This window comes from Mus caroli, unplaced genomic scaffold, assembly GCF_978045245.1.
Source record: "Mus caroli unplaced genomic scaffold, Mus_caroli_1 scaffold_9, whole genome shotgun sequence".
Taxonomy (NCBI): Eukaryota; Metazoa; Chordata; class Mammalia; order Rodentia; family Muridae; genus Mus; species Mus caroli.
Genome location: NW_028227264.1, coordinates 33,054,258 through 33,069,627, shown reverse-complemented (window position 1 = coordinate 33,069,627; position 15,370 = coordinate 33,054,258).

The window sequence follows — 15,370 nt, the reverse complement described above, 5'->3', positions numbered from 1 at the left end:
TCACGATCTTTCGCTCTTTGTGTAGAGGCTTACTGACTTTTCCCTCCCTAGGTTTCAAGGTGTTTTCTTTGTTCCGTTTTAGCAAAACAGCTGGATTCAGACTCATAATATTATATGTAGTTACTTGATGAAAATGAAACTCAGGCTTTGATTTGCGAAGCTTAACTATCACTATGTCTGTAACATTAGATCATGCATCATATCAGTAGAAGTTCCTCTTCACCGTAGAATATCACAATAGCCTGTGGAAACTGCGTTCTTCCATTTAAGTTGCAAACATTATTTTATCCTTAGTCTCATATGTGAATGAAGAAGCATTTCATCTTCGTCCAGTAATGACATATGAAGATCATTTAAAACACCAACCTGGATTTACAAGCCAATCCAGATCTGAATAGCAACCTTCCTAAAGCAGGAGCTACAGTTTTGTAAATTTGCTGCATCATTAAAGCTTATTTCAGAGTTTTAAATCTTGGAAAAATTTTCTTGTTGGTGTACATCACACAGTGATACTCAGGTATCACCAACATTCAAATTATAACCTACTGGACAGAATATCTCATTTAGTACATTTTGTCAGATCAATAAACACTATTTACCTCATCCTTTGCATGAGTTATTTCTAGGAAAATTCTTTAGAATAGGTGGCTGCTTAAGCAATCCTTTTCTTATTAGAATTTTCTATTTCTTTTTTCTTTTTTTTTATTACGTATTTTCCTCAATTACATTTCCAATGCTATCCCAAAAGTCCCCCATACGCCCCCCCCCCCCACTTCCCTACACACCCATTCCCATTCTTTTGGCTCTGGCATTCCCCTGTATTGGGGCATATAAAGTTTGCAAGTCCAATGGGCCTCTCTTTCCAGTGATGGCCGACTAGGCCATCTTTCGATACATATGCAGCTAGAGACAAGAGCTCCGGGGTACTGGTTAGTTCATCATGTTGTTCCAACTATAGGGTTGCAGATCCCTTTAGCTCCTTGGGTACTTTCTCTAGCTTCTACATTGGGAGACCTGTGATCCATCCAATAGGTGACAGTGAGCATCCACTTCTGTGTTTGTTTGGCCCCGGCAAAATTTCACAAGAGAGAGCTATATCTGGGTCCTTTCAGCAAAATCTTGCTAGTGTATGCAATGGTGTCAGCGTTTGGAAGCTGATTATGGGATGGATCCCTGGATATGGCAGTCTCTAGATGGTCCATCCTTTCATCACAGCTCCAAACTTTGTCTCTGTCACTCCTTTCATGGGTGCTTTGTTCCCAATTCTAAGAAGGGGCATAGTGTCCACACTTTGGTCTTCATTCTTCTTGAGTTTCATGCGTTTAGCAAATTGTATCTTATATCTTGGGTATCCTAAGTTTTGGGCTAATATCCACTTATCAGTGAAAACATATTGTGTGAGTTCCTTTGTGATTGTGTTACCTCACTCAAGATGATGCCATCCAGGTCCATCCATTTGGCTAGGAATTTCATTAATTCATTCTTTTTAATAGCTGAGTAGTACTCCATTGTGTAAATTCACCATATTTTCTGTATCCATTCCTCTGTTGAGGGGCATCTGGGTTCTTTCCAGCTTCTGGCTATTATAAATAAGGCTGCTATGAACATAGTGGAGCATGTGTCCTTCTTACCAGTTGGGACATGTTCTGGATATATGCCCAGGAGAGGTATTACTGGATCCTCCAGTAGTACTATGTCCAATTTTCTGAGGAACCGCCAGACTGATTTCCAGAGTGGTTGTACAAGCTTGCAATCCCACCAACAATGGAGGAGTGTTCCTCTTTCTCCACATCCTCAACAGCATATGCTGTCACCTGAATTTTTGATCTTAGCCATTCTGACTGGTGTGAGGTGGAATCTCAGGGTTGTTTTGATTTGCATTTCCCTGATGATTAACGATGTTGAACATTTTTTAAGGTGATTCTCTGCCATTCGGTATTCCTCAGGTGAGAATTCTTTGTTCAGTTATGAGCCCCATTTTTAATGGGGTTATTTGATTTTCTGGAGTCCACCTTCTTGAGTTCTTTATATATATTGGATATTAGTCCCTTATCTGATTTAGGATAGGTAAAGATCCTTTCCCAATCTGTTGGTGGTCTTTTTGTCTTATAGATGGTGTCTTTTGCCTTGCAGAAGCTTTGCAGTTTCATGAGGTCCCACTTGTCAATTCTCGATCTTACAGCACAAGCCATTGCTGTTCTATTTAAGAATTTTTCCCCTGTGCCCATATCTTCAAGGCTTTTCCCCACTTTCTCCTCTATATGTTTCAGTGTCTCTGGTTTTATGTGAAGTTCCTTGATCCACTTAGATTTGACCTTAATACAAGGAGATAGGAATGGATCAATTCGCATTCTTCTACATGATAACAACCAGTTGTGCCAGCACCATTTGTTGAAAATGCTGTCTTTCTTCCACTGGATGATTTTAGCTCCCTTGTCGAAGATCAAGTGACCACAGGTGTGTGGCTTCATTTCTGGGTCTTCAATTCTATTCCACTGGTCTACTTGTCTGTTGCTATACCAATACCATGACGTTTTTATCACAATTGCTCTGTAGTAAAGCTTTAGGTCAGGCATGGTGATTCCACCAGAGGTTCTTTTATCCTTGAGAAGAGTTTTTGCTATCCTAGGTTTTTTGTTATTCCAGATGAATTTGCAGATTGCACTTTCTAATTCGTTGAAGAATTGAGTTGGAATTTTGATGGGGATTGCATTGAATCTGTAGATTGCTTGTGGCAAGATGGCCATTTTCACAATATTGATCCTGCCAATCCATGAGCATGGGAGATCTTTCCATCTTCTGAGATCTTCTATAATTTCTTTCTTCAGAGACTTGAATTATTTATTATACAGATCATTCACTTCCTTAGTTAGAGTCACGCCAAGATATTTTATATTATTTGTGACTATTGAGAAGGGTGTTGTTTTCCTAATTTCTTTCTCAGCCTGTTTATTCTTTGTGTAGAGAAAGGCCATTGACTTGTTTGAGTTAATTTTATATCCAGCTATTTCTCCGAAGCAATTTATCAGGTTTAGGAGTTCTCTGGTGGAATTTTTAGGGTCACTCATATATACTATCATATCATCTGCAAAAAGTGATATTTTGACTTCATCTTTTCAAATTTGTATCCCTTTGATCTCCTTTTGTTGTCGAATTGCTCTGGCTAGGACTTCAAGTACAATGTTGAATAGGTATGGAGAGAGTGGACAGCCTTGTCTAGTCCCTGATTGGGATTGCTTCAAGCTTCTCACCATTTACTTTGATGTTGGCTACTGGTTTGCTGTAGATTGCTTTTATCATGTTTAGGTATGGGCCTTGAATTCCTGATCTTTCCAAGACTTTTATCATAAATGGGTGTTGGATCTTGTCAAATGCTTTTTCTGCATTAACGAGATGATCATGTGGTTTTTGTCTTTGAGTTTATTTATATACTGGATTACCTTGATGGAATTCTGTATATTGAACCATCCCTGCATCCCTGGGATGAAACCTACTTGGTCAGGATGGATGATTGTTTTGATGTGTTCTTGGATTCGGTTAGCAAGAACTTTATTGAGGATTGTTGCATCAATATTCATAAGGGATATTGGTTTGAAGTTTTCTATCTTTGTTAGGTCTTTTTGTGGTTTAGGTATCAGAGTAATCGTGGCTTCATAGAATGAGTTGGATAGAGTACCTTCTGTTTCTATTTTGTGGAATAGTTTGTGAAGAACTGGGATTAGATCTTTTTTGAAGGTCTGATAGAACTCTGCACTAAACCCATCTGGTCCTGGGCTTTTTTTGGTTGGGAAACTATTAATGACTGCTTCTATTTCTTTGGGGGATATAGTGCTGTTTAGATCATTAACCTGATCTTGATTCAACTTTGGTACCTGGTATCTGTCTAGAAACTTCTCCATTTCATCCAGGTTTTCCAGTTTTGTTGAGTATAGCCTTTTGTAGAAGGATCTGATGGTGTTTTGGATTTCTTCAGGATCTGTTGTTTTGTCTCCTTTTTCATTTCTAATTTTGTTAATTAGAATGCTTTCCCTGTGCCCTCTAGTGAGTCTGGCTAAGGGTTTATCTATTTTGTTGATTTTCTCAAAGAACCAGCTCCTTGATTGGTTGATTCTTTGAATAGTTCTTCTTGTTTCCACTTGGTTGATTTCACCCTTGAATTTGATTATTTCCTGCCATCTACTCCTCTTGGGTGAATTTGCTTCCTTTTGTTCTAGAGCTTTTAGGTGTGTTGTCAAGCTGCTAATGTGTGCTCTCTCTAGTTTCTTTTTGGAGGCACTCAGAGCTATGCGTTTTCCTCTTAGAAATGCTTTCATTGTGTCCCGTAAGTTTGGGTATGTTGTGGCTTCATTTTCATTGAACTCAAAAAAGTCCTTAATTTCTTTCTTTATTCCTTCCTTGACCAAGGTATCATTGAGAAGAGTGTTGTTCAGTTTCCACGTGAATGTTGGCTTTCTATTATTTATTTTATTATTGAAGATCAGCCTTAGTCCATGGTGATCTGATAGGATGCATGGGACAATTTCAATATTTTTGTATCTTTGAGTCCTGTTTTGTGACCAATTATGTGATCAATTTTGGAGAAGATACCATGAGGTGGTGAGAAGAAGGTATATCCTTTTGTTTTAGGATAGAATGTTCTGTAGATATCTGCCAGATCCATTTGATTCATAACTTCTGTTAGTTTCACTGTGTCCCTGTTTAGTTTATGTTTCCATGATCTGTCCATTGGTGAAAGTGGTGTGTTGAAGTCTCCCACTATTAATGTGTGAGGTGCAATGTGTGCTTTGAGCTTTACTAAAGTTTCTTTAATGAATGTGGCTGCCTTTGTATTTGGAGCATAGATATTCAGGATTGATAGTTCCTCTTGGAGGATTTTACCTTTGATGAGTATGAAGTGTCCCTCCCTGTCTTTTTTGATGACTTTGGGTTGGAAGTCAATCTTATCAGATATTAGAATGGCTACTCCAGCTTGTTTCTTCATACCATTTGCTTGAAAATTTGTTTTCCAGTCTTTCATTCTGAGGTAGTGTCTATCTTTTTCTCTGAGATGAGTTTCCTTAAGCAGCAAAATGTTGGGTCTTGTTTTTGTAGCCAGTTTGTTAGTCTATGTCTTTTTATTGGGGAGTTGAGTCCATTGATATTAAGAGATATTAAGGAAAAGTAATTGTTCCTTCCTGTTATTTTTGTTGTTAAAGTTGGCATTCTGTTTTTTGGCCGTCTTCTTTTAGGTTTGTTGAGGGATTACCATCTTGTTTTTTTCTAGGGCGTGGTTCCCGTGCTTGTATTGGTTTTTTTCTGTTATTATCCTTTGAAGGGCTGGATTCGTGGAAAGATAATGTGTGAATTTGGTTTTGTTGTGGAATACTTTGGTTTCTACATCTATGTTAATTGAGAGTTTGGCTGGGTATAGTAGCCTACGCTGGAATTTGTGTTCTTTTAGTGTCTGTATAACATCTGTCCAGGATCTTCTGACTTTCATAGTCTGTGGTGAAAAATCTGGTGTAATTCTGATAGGCTTGCCTTTATATGTTACTTGGCCTTTTTCTCTTACTGCTTTTAGTATTCTATCTTTATTTAGTGCATATGTTGTTCTGATTATTATGTGTCGGGAGGTATTTCTTTTCTGTTCCAGTCTATTTGGAGTTCTGTAGGCTTCTTGTATGTTCATGGGCATCTCTTTCTTTAGATTTGGGAAGTTTTCTTCTATAATTTTGTTGCAGATGTTTGCTGGTCCTTTGAGTTGAAAATCTTCATTCTCATCCACTCCTATTATCCGTAGGTTTGGTCTTTTCATTGTGTCCTGGATTTCTTGGATGTTTTGAGTTAGGATATTTTTGCATTTTCCATTTCCTTTGATTGTTGTGCTGATGTTCTCTATGGAATCTTCTGCACCTGAGATTCTCTCTTCCATCTCTTGTATTCTGTTGCTGATGCTGGCATCTATGGTTCCAGATTTCTTTCCTAGGGTTTCTATCTCCAGTGCTGCCTCATTTTGGGTTTTCTTTATTGTGTCTACTTCCCTTTTTAGGTCTAGTATGGTTTTGTTCATTTCCATCACCTGTTTGGATGTGTTTTCTTGTTTTTCTTTAAGGACTTCTACCTGTTTGGTTGTCTTTTCCTGTTTTCCTTTAAGGACTTCTACCTGTTTGATTGTGTTATCCTGTTTTTCTTTAAGGACTTGTAACTCTTTAGCAATGTTCTCCTGTAATTCTTTAAGTGAGTTATTAAAGTCCTTCTTGATGTCCTCTACCATCATCATGAGATATGCTTTTAAATCCAGGTCTAGCTTTTCGGGTGTGTTGTGGTGTCCTGGACTGGGCGAAGTTGGAGTGCTGGGTTCTGATGATGGTGAGTGGTCTTGGTTTCTGTTAGTAAGATTCTTACGTTTACCTTTCGCCATCTGGTAATCTCTGGAGTTAGTTGTTATAGTTGTCTCTGTTTAGAGATTGTTCTTCTGGTGATTCTGATTAACGTCTATCAGCAGACCTGGGAGACAGGCTCTCTCCTCTGAGTTTCAGTGGCTAGAGCACTCTCTGCTGGCAAGCTCTCCTCTTACAGGGAAGGTGAACAGATATCTGGTGTTTGGACCTCCTCCTGGCCGAAGAAGAAGGCCCAAAATAGGACCTTTCCCAGATGCTGTGTTGCTTTGGCAGATCCCAGAAGCTGTCAGCTTCTGTGGTGCATGCTCTCACCTGTGCAGACTAAGTTCCTAAGTTCGGCCGAGTCCCAGAACCAAGATGGCGCTCCCTGCTCCTCAGAATCTTCTATTTCTGAATAGAAATGCTTTAAATTTTCCATAAGAATATAGTACCCTACAAAACTTGAACTTCAAAATATGCTTATTGATAGAGAAGGGCAATTACACTTCTACATTTCAAAGCTAATTGTACTTATCAGTAGTACAGCAATGAAAATAAAATATCTTCATATTACCATAATTTTAGTTTCACTATATAATAAAATAGTCATTATATTAGCAATATGTGTAGTATTTCAAGAAATAATAGTTGAAATCACCTGTTAGTTACTAGTTGATTTGGCTTTTATTAGTCAGACCATGAGTGTGTCCACTGAGTTTATTATAAAAAACAAGTGCTTCAGGTTCACATTTTACAGATTAGACTTGCAAGTGAGCCTTCTTCTCATATTAGGAAATGATTTGTGCTCTGTTAGTCCTCTAAATATAAAGGCCACATTAAAGGAGCCTACTTATGTGATTCTTACATAGCTGGGTGTTCCCAAGCAGTGAGTATCACTGAATACTTAGTCTGAGGGGCAGTGATATTAGAAGCACTGTGGAGCTTTTAATGGGTGAGACCTAGTAATGAGTTCTGATAGCTATTAAAATAAGGAAACAAAGTGAATTCTGACACTCCTCACATTTCTGAGTCAAGCTGTAGACACTTGTGCCCTGACACACCCATCACTGCTATCCACCATCATCCATTGCCCTCACAGAGCTTACAGAGAAAATGCCATTGAACCCCCAAATCAACAGTTAGATGTGTTTGATCTCATTTATGAGTAGACTCTCATATTTCATTATAGTGACAAAAAGCTGAGTAATAGCCAGATATAACTAATAATTTCATGTGACATTAAGTATGTTTGATTGACAGCTTTTAATCAACGCTTTACCTTTCAAATAATTCTCATTCTCAATTCAAATAAGTTTTACATACAAAAGACATTTCAGTTCTGGAAAGTCCATGTTTTCATTAGTTAGATTGACTTGGCACATAACATATAGTAGTCTAACACTGTTCTCTCTAAATTCTGTTACTGATCTAAACACAGTATGAAATTAATACTGTCACACACAATGGCTATGTTTTAACTTCTTTGGAATTAGATTCATCACAATTATCATTTAATGCAATAATTCTATTATCCGAAAAACAGAAATATAAGGAAGAAACAAAAAAAGAGAAAAGAATTATCTGTTCTTGACATGATCACTGTCAACAAAAATGCTTAGAGGCCTTGTTGATATATATTTTAGGTATATGTGGGTGTGTGGGGTATATATGTGTGTGTTGCTAAATAGACAGTACAGAGTACAGATTGTGGCAAAATCGCTCAGAAGGTAAAGATACTTGCCACCAGACTAATAACCTGTGTTTAAACCCTCAAACTCACAGGAAGGGAAAAGATATCTGATTGCTGTAGGTTGTACTTGAAGGTCTCCAGTGAACCAGAGCATGGCAAAGACTGCACCAATATGTCTTCCCTCTTCTTTACTAAAAACTATTAGATGGCATTCCTAAAGCTAGTCCCCAAGGTCCATTCCCTTATTTTGTAACTGACTCATGCCTGAGACTAAACACTGAGGTCCAACAATCAAAATTCTTTATTTCGTTTATATGTCGAATCAGGATTTACTAACTTACTCCCCCTTTTTCTACTAAAGACCTACTAAACTTACCCCCCTTTTTCTACTAAAGCAAAAAAAAAAACACAAAAAACAAAACAACAACAAATAAAAAAAAAAAAAAAAAAACACCTGCTTGCTACTCACGATTGCTGCTTTCTGACTGCCTTTGCAGCTGCCCACATTGCTTACTCCTCTGAATTAATAAAACTCTTTGATCTGAGATTTTGGTGTCCAGGTGTGTCCTATACCAACTCAAGGATGGGTGTCTGCCCTTACAAACCTCTGACCTTCACACACATAAACACACACACACACACACACACTAAATTAATTAATTAATTATAATATTCTTTTTTATTGGACATTTCCTTTATATTTCAAATGTTATCCCCTTTCCCAGTTTCCCCCCCTCCCTTAAATACCTTATCACATCCTCCCTCCTGAAAGACCCCCGGAGGGCAGACACTCACTCAAGCCTCGGGACAGCCGTGCACCCAAGAAGACACTGAGACCGAACTTAAGATGTAGAGGATAAGATTTAATAAATCGACAACAAGAAAGCACATAAAAAGCACATATACCAGAGCTCTAGGGTCGAAACTCATACACCCAGCATGGTGTAGAGGAGAATCGATGCCCAGCCAAATTTTTCACAGGCTTTTATAGGAAAAAGCCAGGGGAAAAGTACAAGTTTTACATCACCAAGGGGTCGTGTCCTATATTTTGGCAATGTACCCGATCTATTGGAACATTCTGGGGTAGTACCAGGAGGCCCTTATCTCAAATATGTTCTTGGAACAGTCCTCAGTTAGGAGGGGTAGGACTAGGTTTGTTCCAGGAGACCCTTATCTAAAAAATGTTCCTGGAACAGTTTTCATTTGGGAGGGGGTCGGACTCTGGGGTGAAGAGTTCAGGAATGTACTCTGGGGTAAAAAGTTCAGGTGTGTTCCGGGAACAATCTCCAGATGGGAGGGGTAGGAGGACTATGAGTTGAAGAGTTCAGGTGTCCAGTAATTTTCCTCTTTCACTCCTCCTGCTTCTATGAGAGTGTTCCTCCACCCACCCACCCACTCCCACCTCCCTGCCCTCCACTCTCATACACTGCGGCATCTATCAAGCCTTCATAGGACCAAGGCCCTCTCCTCCCACTGATACATGACAAGGTCATCCTCTGCTACATATGCAGCTGTAGCCACATGTACTCCTTTGTTGATGGCTTAGTCCCTGGAATTTTGGGGAAGGGGGAGCTCTGGTTGGTTGATATTGTTGTTCATCCTATAAGGTTGCAAACCCCTTCAACTCCTTCAGTCCTCTTAAGCAATACAAATTTTACTTTCCTTATCTGACTAAATACACTAAGTTATAAATTTTATACCCACTGGGTTATTTGAAACTTTAAGAGTATATAAGGAAAGCATTCATGCTCATCTGCCAATGTCATCATGACTTTGATTCTGTGTTCTGACCTGGGTCAATAGCTTCTCAAAAAAAAAGATGACCTAGACTTTCTGTCTCTAGGGAAAATGCTGATTCTGCCCATTACAGGAGCTAATAAGAGAAATCACAGGACACAGAAACAGCATGGGAAGACCCAGAGAACTCTGCACAGTGAACAGTGGCTGTAACTAGCAGCAGAGAGCAATATGACAGCTGACAGAGAATCTGAAGAATATCTATTAGGCATTTACATAGTGTCTATTTGTTACCTTTCCTAAGAAGTTACGATTGTACCATTATCACCCAGCAAGCTCAGTCAACAATAAGTTGCTTGTGGGTAGACAGCAAGGAAAGTTTCATCTATAGCTGACCATATTTGAGAAACCATACACACTTCCTGCATGTCTTGGAAAAGAGGACCCTCACAGATACCTAAGAAATAAATGACTTGGTAGGAGAGTTTCAGCATCTTCATGTAGTGGGGCAGTAAAAAGAATAATTGACAAGAAACAAACTGTACTTCCATAAACTTATCTCAAGTAGCACATACTTTATTTGGCGTATATGATCTTATCATTTCTCCACCCCAGTATCTAAAGTCTAGACTCTTTGAAGACAATGTTGAGTCTTGTTTTTGTCAGTGTTTGCAGAATATGACAGATTATCTTCTTTCTTCCCTATTTTTAATTAGATATTTTCCTTATTAACATCTCAAATTTTATCCATTTCCTCATTTTCCCTCCAAAAACCCCCATATTCCATCTCCCCTCACCCTGCTCACTAATCCAACCTCTCCTGCTTTCCTGTCCTGGCATTCCGCTACATTGGGGCATTGAGCCTTTTCAAAGCCAAGGGCCTCTCCTCTCATTGATGTTCCACAAGGCCATCCTCTGCTACATATGTGGCTGAAGCCTTGAGTCCCTCCTTGTATACTCTTTGGTTGGTGGTTTATTCCATCCCTGACCTGAAGCTGGTGCGAACTCAGAATCCAAACTCTAACAACAAAAATAACAGGAAGCAATAATTACATTTCCTTAATATCTATTAATATCAATGGACTCAATTTTCCCAATAAAAAGACATGGATTAAAAGACTGGCTACACAAGCAGAACCCAACATTTTGCTGCAAACAGAAAACCTACCTCAGGGACAAAGGCAGACACTACCTCAGAGTAAAAGGCTGGGAAACAATTTTCCAAGCAAACAGTTCTACAACAGAACCTGAGGAAATGCAAAACATCATCATATCCTACTACAATATGCTATACTCAACAAAACTAGAAAACCTGGATGAAAATTCTTAGATACCAGGTAGCACAGTTAAATCAAGATCAGATTAATGATATAAACAGTCCCATTTCCCCTAAAGAGATAGAAATGGTCATTAATCATTTCCCAACCAAAAAAAGCCCAGGACCACATGGGTTTAGTATGGAGTTCTACCAGACCTTCAAAGAAAACCTAATTCCAATTCTCCTAAAAACTATTCCATAAAATAGAAACAGAAAATACCCAATTCATTCTATGAAGCCATAATTACTCTGACACCTAAGCCACATAAAGACCAAAGAAAGAGAACTTCAGACCAATTTTCCTTATGAATGTCAATGCAAAAATACCCAATAAAATTCTAAGAAACCGAATCCAAAAACACATCAAAATGATAATCTATCATGATCAAGTAGGTTTCATCCCACTGATGCAAGGATTATTTAATATACAGAAATCATCAACATAATCCACTATATAAACAAACTCAAGGAGAAAAATCACATGACCATCTTGTTAGATGCTAAGAAAGCATTTGACAAAATCCAACATCCATTAATGATAAAAGTCTTGGAATAATCAGGAATTCGAGGACCATACCTAAACATAATAAGTACAATATTCAGCAAACCACTAGCCAATATCAAACTAAATGAACAGAAACTTGAAGAATCCCAATAATATCAGGGACTAGACAAGGCTGCCCACTCTCTCCCTACTAATTCAATATAGTACTTGAAGTCCTAACCAGGGCAATTAGAAAACAAAATGAGATCAAGGGGATAAAAATTGGAAAGTAAGAAGTAAAAACATCACTATTTGCAGTTGATATGATAGTATATATAAATGACCCTAAAATTTCCACCAGAGAACTCCTAAACCTGATATCAGTGCAGTAGCAGGATATAAAATTAACTCAAACAAATCAGTGGATTTTCTCTACACAAAGAATAAACAGGATGAGATAGAAATTAGGGAAACAGCACCCTTCACAATAGTCACAAATAATACAAAATACCTTGGTGTAACTCTAACTAAGGAAGTGAAAGATCTGTATAATAAGAACTTCAAGTCTCTGAAGAAAGAAATTGAAGAAGATCTCAGAAGATGGAAAGATCTCCCATACTCATGGATTGGCAGGATCAATATGGCCATCTTGCCAAAAGCAATCCACAGATTCAATACAATCCCCATCAAAATTCCAACTCAATTCTTCAATGAATTAGAAAGGGCAATTTGCAAATTCATCTGGAATAACAAATGGAGTAGCAAAAACTGTCCTCAATAATAAAAGAACCTCTGCTGGAATCACCATGCTTGACCTCAATCGTGAATAAAAACTGCATGGTACTGGTACAGCAACAGACAGATAGATCAATGGAATAGAATTGAAGATCCAGAAATGAACCCACACACCTATGGTCCCTTAATCTTTGACAAAGAAGGTAAAGCCATCCAGTGGAAAAAGGACATTTTCAACAAATGGTGCTGGCTCAACTGAGGGCTGTCATGTAGAAGAATGTGAATTGATCCATTCTTATCTCATATAAAGCTCAAGTCTAAGTGGATCTAGAAACTCCACATAAAACCAGAGACACTAAAACTTATAGAGGAGAAATTAGGGAAAAGCCTCCAACATATGTACACAGGAGAAAAATTCCTGAACAGAACAGCAATGGTTTGTGCTGTAAGATCAAGAATCGATAAATGGGACCTCATAAAACTGCAAAGCTTCTGTAAGGCAAAAGAAACTGTCAATAAGACAAAAAGGCCACCCACACATTGGGATAGGATCTTTACCAATCCTAAATCAGAGAGGGGACTAATATCTAATATATACAAAGAACTCAAGAAGCTGAAGTCCAGAATAAAAATAACCCTATTAAAAATGGGGTACAACGCTAAACAAAAAATTCTCAACTGAGGAATACCGAATGGCTGAGAAGCACCTGAAAAAAATGTTCAACATCCTTAATCATCAGGGAAATGCAAATCGAAACTACCTTGAGATTCCACCTCACCCCAGTCAGAATGGCTAAGATCAAAAATTCAGGTGACAGCAGATGGAACATTCCTCTATTGCTGGTGAAATTTCAAACTGGTACAACCACTCTGGAAATCAGTCTGGTACTTCCTCAGAAACTTGGACATAGTACTACTGGAGGACATAGCAATACCTCTCCTGGGCATATACCCAGAAGATGTTCCAACTTATAATAAGGACACATGCCCCACTATGTTCATAGCAGCCTTATTTATAATAGCCAGAAGCTGGAAAGAACCTAGATGTCCCTCAACAGAGGAATGGATACAGAAAATGTGGTACATTTACACAATGTATCAGCTATTAAAAAGAATGAATTTATGAAATTCCTAGGCAAATGGATGGATCTGGAGGATATCATCCTGAGTTAGGTAACCCAAACCCCAAAGATCTCACATGATATGTACTCACTGATATGTAGATATTAGCCCAGAAACTTAGAACATCCAAGATACAATTTGCAAAACACATGAAACTCAAGAATAAGGAAGACCAATGTGTGGATACTTTTTTCCTCCTTAGAATGAGGAACAAAATACCCATGGAAGGAGTTACAGAGACAAAGCTCGGAGCTGAGACTGAAGGAACGACTGCCCCACTTGGGGATCCATCACATAAACAAACCCAGACAATATTGCATATACCAACAAAATTTTGCTGACAGGACCCTGATATAGCTGTCTCCTGTGAGGCTATGCCAGTGCCTGTCAAATACAGAAGTGGATGCTCACAGTCATCTATTGGATGGAACACAGGGCCTCCCAGTGGAGGAGCTAGAGAAAGTACCCAAAGAGCTGAAGGGGTCTGCAACCCTATAGGAGGAACAACAATATGAACTAACCGGTACCCCCAGAGCTCATGTTCCTAGCTGCATATGTAGCAGAAGATGGCCTAGTCGGCCATTATTGGGAGGAGAGTCCCTTGGAGATTTTATATATAGATGTCCCAGTATAGGGGAATGCCAGGTCCAGGAAGCAGAAGTCAGTGGGTTGGGGAGCAGTGTGCAGTGAGGTATAGGGGACTTTTGGGATAGCATTCGAAATGTAAATAAGGAGAATATATAATAAAAATAAACAAAGCTTCAAAAAAATGAAACACCACTTTTGTTTTGCATGAAAATTCTATGTTCAATAGTTTAACATGTACATTACATTTTTCAACTCTTTTCCTAATATTTACTTATTAGCTGACTTAATGATAATTACGTTAGACTCTGATATAGAGAGGTACAGCAGAATTTCATTAGGAATAACTTTGTTGACCTTCTTTTGTCATTCATGTTTGGTTTTATCCTAGGTCTCTGGGCCTAGGTTTTATCCTAGGTCTCAGGCTTCCTCTTCTGGCATGTGTCTCCAGTCAAACATCGCTTGTCCACTCCTACAATTGCTCTATGCCCTTCACTCCAGCACACTTTTATGGAAGACAAATTGTAGGAGATTTTTTGGTTGGGTTGGTGTACTAATCCCTCTACTGGAAGTCTTGCATGGTACCAAGAGTTATATATAGGTTTCAGGATCCATATCCCCCAAATCTTCTCAACTCTTAGCTCATCTAAATGTAGGAATTCAAACCCATACATTTCCTTTCCCTGACTGCAATCAAAGAAAATTCTTACCAAAGTTCCAGAAGACATTGCTTTATACCCTCAACATGATATTGAATTTGTTTTCTTTTATAGGAAACTCTCAGAGTTTCAGAAGAAGAAAACATCCTTAGCAAGACCTATTTACAATGTCCCTCCTCTGTGAAGACTATAGCTGCACTGTTTCATGCGTTCAGTGCCCCAGCACAGAAGTGGACTTTCTGATGTGAGCTTTCACTTTGCCCCCACTCTGTGTCTTTACATTTACTGTGTCATATTTTCCCCAACTATTGAGCTCCACAAGGTGTCTGTGCTAGTGTTTCTTTTTCTACCACACCTTATTTTATTTTAGCTGAATCAAAAATTATATTTTATATATTGCTGGGAATTGATGTGATATCCAATACACGTATGCTTCTGTTTCTATTATATCTTTCTTTTCTGCTTTCCCTAGGAATCTAATTAAAACACAGAATCTAGCCACAGAATTAAGCTCTCAAAATATTTCCCTCCCTTTCAAACCTGCCTCCTACCCCAGACCACAAATTGCCTTGCTTTGATTACCCCTGATAATCACAGCCCCTTGGGCAGTTTGCCCAGGTGTGTCCTGCAACTTCCTACATCAGCTTTCCCAGGGACTTTTGAATAGTAGACTCCCGGTGC